Source organism: Agrilus planipennis, unplaced genomic scaffold (assembly GCF_000699045.2).
Source record: "Agrilus planipennis isolate EAB-ADULT unplaced genomic scaffold, Apla_2.0 scaffold260, whole genome shotgun sequence".
Taxonomy (NCBI): Eukaryota; Metazoa; Arthropoda; class Insecta; order Coleoptera; family Buprestidae; genus Agrilus; species Agrilus planipennis.
In genome coordinates, this window is record NW_020442441.1 from 407,697 (window position 1) to 413,224 (window position 5,528).

Consider the following 5,528-nt stretch of genomic DNA (forward strand, 5'->3'; position numbering starts at 1 on the left):
TAGTTATAATTTAATAGTGTTTTTAAGTTTAATAGTAATTAGTGTAAATAAAATAATTTTCTTCTTAAAATTTAATTTAGTAAACCCACGAATATTACAATATTATAATAATTAAATGTTTAAATATTTGATTTATCCGCGAAGAGTTTTTGTTATTAAACGAATATGTTTTGAAACGATATTTTATTAATTATTGAACGGAATTTCATGTGCAATTACAAATTTATTATTGAAAAACAATTTCCAATTTCTGAAATAATTAATAATATTCATACACACATGCAACATTTAAAAAAAATCCAATTATTTTAGTGAAGTGAATCTCTCTGCACGGCAGTTATTTAATAAATGAACTACTAGTACCGTAGTACCCCATTCTATCGTTCCATCTAGATTCTAGTCGTCCAATTATTTAGCAATTAATTATTATTCGCACATAGCTCGCTAATGAGTATACGGTTTTTGTGTTCATTGCCAGTGCGGTTTGTTGAAGGCTTAATTAATTCAGAGAAATCAGTAACCCATCCTGCAAATTAAACGTTAACAGGAACGGTCCACGAACAAACTATTTCCCCGCGTAGCGAGGGTGAATACTAAATAGAGTTGTCGCTTAAGTTGGAACGTTAATTGAATATAGATACAGCCAATTCTTCGATTTTGTGAGATGACTTAACGTTTTCGTGATACACATTATTTCGTGCATTAAGTTGTAATTGTTGCAAATAACCCTTTGAATAACCAGGAAACTATATTTAAGGGTTCTCACGTACTTAATTAAATTTTTGAATTTATCTACATATGTTATCGTTATTTGAATGATTAGTAGTGTGCTTCAGTTTCGTTAATACCTACTAAACAAAGCGTTTACGGCTATTTATACCCAGTACTTGTCATTTTTTCCAGCAGTCTTCCACATTACTTCTAGATTGTTGCCGATAAAATCGCTCGCGTACGTTCCCTAGAGTCTTCCTAACGCCGAAATGTCCTTTGCCATGAATTGCTTCTGAGACTTCAGAAAAACCTGTTCTTCGGAAGTACCTTTTCGTTGTCTTGCTTAATTAAATCATATCTGTATGGTCTGAAGGATTCAGCTTCTTACCATCTCATTATTGAGTCAATATCTTCGTCTTTACTCTGGTATTTAATTAATTCCTTATGTCCCCAGGATCCCTCAGGCTGAACGGTGGTTAGATACATCAGATCGATGCACGATGCTCCATGTCAAACTCGTATTCCTGAAGTCCTTGTGACTATTGTAAATAAAATGTGTATTTCCGGTTTCTTGAATTATAGTAGCCACTTCAAGGAGGTGCGATCCGTTCTTAAGAGGAACATCAGTCCACACAGCAGTTTCTGGAAATCTTTGAAGATTTTAACCACAGCCAGTAGCTCTCGACGGGCGCCAATAATTTCTTTCTTATTTCAACAATGTTTTACTAAAGTACCCGATAACTTTTTCCTTTCCGTCTTGTGCTTGGGATAACATACCACCAAGTTCCACATTACTAGCATTGGCATCACACCATGAAGGATTCGCTGAACCGTATGTCAAGATTGGGGCTCCAGAAAGTGTAAAATTCACATGTTCAAAAGCCTTTTGCCATTCAGGTGTCCAATGGAACAAAATTCCGTCGTCAGTAAGTCCGTGTAAAGGTCGGGCAGCAGCAAAGTTCCTGAAAACTAAATTTGTGACGATCCTTTGGTATGGACCAACTTCGTACGGAATCCGTTTTGTCGGGGACGATAATAATTCCTTCTGGTAAAATAATTCGAAGTGGTCTGTATTCTGTCGAAACTGCCAGACGCGGATCGCGATTTCGATCTTTTTGGATCTCATCAGCGCGTCGCAGGCAGCTCCGACAGAACACAGACCAACTTTTACCTGCTGTCTTAACAGTGCGTTTTAGAAAATACTACAAATGGAGCAGTAAACGCCATCTGTAGCACGATGCTACATTTTATGATTACGTATGCTCCAACAAGGTCCACTTGTTAGGATATCTACTTGCTGAAAACGAATCCCGGCGTAGCCAACCTCAACTTGATAGGCACGTTAGCTTAATCGAATAAAATAATTCGAAGTGGTCTGTATTCTGTCGAAACTGCCAGACGCGGATCGCGATTTCAATCTTTTTGCGCGACCGCGTAAAGCCAAATTCCCGGGTTAGATTCCATGCGAGGGTATGACAATAACAACAAACATTTTTTCCCATTATCTCATTAACTTGAGGTAATTTATAGTGGATGAAAAAGGTAATTGAATTTTCACAATAGTACTTATTGACCACTAATGAATGTCAAAGTATTTCATGTGGTTAATTAAAGTGTCTACCAAAATATCAAGGAACTCCGCTTCATTAACCATGTACTTTTCACTAGTAGGGATAATCTTTTTGTAAACTGTTTGGCGTTAGATACTGGTTCTATTTATTATCAAAAACTTGTATGCTGTGAATTAAACATTTATGTACTTATGCATACACCAAAATTTGTAAGTTTGCGCGATATCAGTAATTTTGATGAAGTTGCCTTTTATGAGGCTATACAGTCTTTTATCAGGAGTAAACTTGAATCTAATCTTTAAAAATAAAAATAGAGATTACTTTACATCAGGTTTTGAAACCAGTGATATTGATCCTTCAGTGCATGTTTTCTACGATGCTCATCGTTTCTCAAATCAAACATTATATCTAACGCCTGTTGATCCTTCTGATACTACTTCTACAGTAAAACGTTCAAAGTCCACTGTGTGCGGTGCAGATAATATTTCCTTAGTTATGACTTTCACTTATATGCAGATGATACACAACTTCTTCACTTCTTCCATCATAGTAATTTTATGAATGCTGCATCCGAAATTAATAATGACCTAGACAGCCTACACCAATACTTGAGCAGGAACAATCTTGCCACCAATGCTACCAAATCATCTGTGCAATTGTTTTGTTCTGAAAACAAAAAGAATTTTATACAGGAAAATAAAAGTAAATATAGTACACCTGATCACACCAAGTGCCTGGACTTGTGTTAAACGATAGATTGCGTTACCACAAACATATTGGTAACCTTCCTCGGAAATCCTACGTTCATTTAAGATCTCTTTATGCTGATTCAATAGTTCCTCAATTTCAATTTACAAAAAGTTCTTTGTGATTCTCTGGTAATGTCAGTTTTCAACTATTGTTTTATTGTTTATTTCATATTAACCACTATTAATAATTAAAAATGTCATAGTTTTTTATGTATTTAGTACATATAGTTACATTAGTAAAAAATCGACGGATCTGTAAGCTCGGTTTATAGTGTTGCCGTTGTCATCTCTTGGAGCTTAGTGGTCAGAGCATTGGTGCGTAAAGCCAAAGGTGCCGGGTTCGATTCCCGGCGAGGGTATGACAGCAGCAAAAATTTTGTAGTGGATGGAAAATTGAAAATGAATTTCCACATTAGTATTTCCAGGATAGTTTAATAAAGTCTATTATTATTGTTATTATCAAACTGCTTGTCGCATACCATATCTACTATACTTGATTTTTTGTATACAGACCGCAAGGGACGAAGCTCGCAATACTTGTTAACTCTTGCTACTTGGCTAATTTGGAACAGTTTATCATGACTAGTATGTGAAACATCTAATTAATGATTTATAGAATTCCTTTTTGATAATTCAATATTGTAGAAGTAATTTTCTTTCCACTATCGTACCCATAATTGTAATAAAATTTATAGTCGCATTAGAAACCGCAAAGCGGTTCATAGGAAGTGACAATTACCCACAAATTTCCCCAAAAATATACAGATTCCTGTATAAATATTGGTTTTTCATCCCTTACTAATATACCTAGTGGTTTAGGTCCACTTTAGAGCCTGGTCCTGATATTTCAGATATTAAAGGAATAACAGGAGCTTTCTCTTCATAAAAGTAGCCTTATTGGTATTCCACTGAACATTGAGGGGGATTTCTCGCGAGAGTCAACTTTAATTCTACCCATTCTTTTTCCTACCTTCTAGCTATGCTTTCTAATCAAACACGAATAAAGTCAGTAATTTACCGAAGGAAGTAGCTTATTTGAAAATGTATGTATACATCTGTTTTGTGACTTTTCTTTACTCATAGATTATCAATTCCTTTATAATTTCTTTTAATTTCAACAAACAACCAGGATTTAGAAAAGTTTAATTTGAATTAAAAACTTCCAATTTTTGTGAAACTGCTTGATTAATTCAAACAAACCTTTAATTGATACATTCAAACACTAAAGGGTTTAAACCAATCACTAGGCATATATCGCAGTTTAATATGTAGTGTAATTGACCCAGATATAGAAACAAACAGTACAAGATGTAAACTCAATATTATATCATTCAGATCTCAATTCGTTTATTAGCAAAGCCGAACGTCGTTTGTGTCAAACTTAGCTGTGTATTGTGTATTTTGTGTATATTGTGCCGCTCAATTTCTTTTTACATATCACAACATTAATTTCTCATATCTCAGAAAGCAAACATATTTTTATATGAAAATATTGTATTTAGCATGTTTTCGTCATTAACAATTATTCAGCATTCTGTTTAAAATAAAAAGTGAGGACGAGAAAGCAGGTGAATTCTAGCACATTTGCAGTCATTCTTTCGATTCGATTCTTAGTACTTTTAACATTGTTCCACCCTGATATTTACTGCAGTGCCTATTGTTATCGGTTTTCTCTATTCACTTTCTCTCTACTACCCATGAAGCATTTCTTAATTTAAGAAAGGCGTGTTCAAAACGTTGCAAATGACTACAGTCCCAAATGCGAACAAAAAGGAAGATGCGTCTATTCTCACAGATAAGTAATTGCGCACTATACCACTTTTGAACGTCCCAACTATATATATGCTGAGCTCCAGTTAGCCCAATAGGCCCAGTTAAGATAGAACCATTTGGCAAAAGGTGATTTTGCGTATGTACATAAGAGTCTGGCGTAGTTAAGTTAATGAATACTAGTAATCAAACTATAAAAATACATAGTATCACGTACTTTTTTTGGCAATGCTGCAGCTATACAACACATCTACATCAGCTGCCCCTGGATCACAGAACGTGACCTGACCGTGTCAGAAATGTTCGCGTAAAGGAAGTAGGGGTCAAAAAGGATCTAAAAATTTTATTATAAGAAATAATAGCCGATTCTGTGAAATATTTGCTCTGACGCTTCACTCATGAGCCATAGTGTGAGTTACGTCATATGATTTTGCCTAAAGTAGAATATGGTGGAGGTGTTGGGATTCGTGTTCAGTTTTTAAAAATTAAAAAGTTCGTAATATCATAATATGTTAAGCACAGACATCATTCCTGAAGTATGTGGGCATACAATATAAGCGAAGGAATAATCAAAATCGATTCAGCATTCTAAGTTTATATACCGACATAACAGCCTAAACCACAAGCTTGATTATCTAAATTCCTTTATAAACAGCTAAAGGTTATTACAGATCCAATAACTCTCTGAGAAATAAGTTTGGTTATACGTAATTAAAGAGATTTAGTA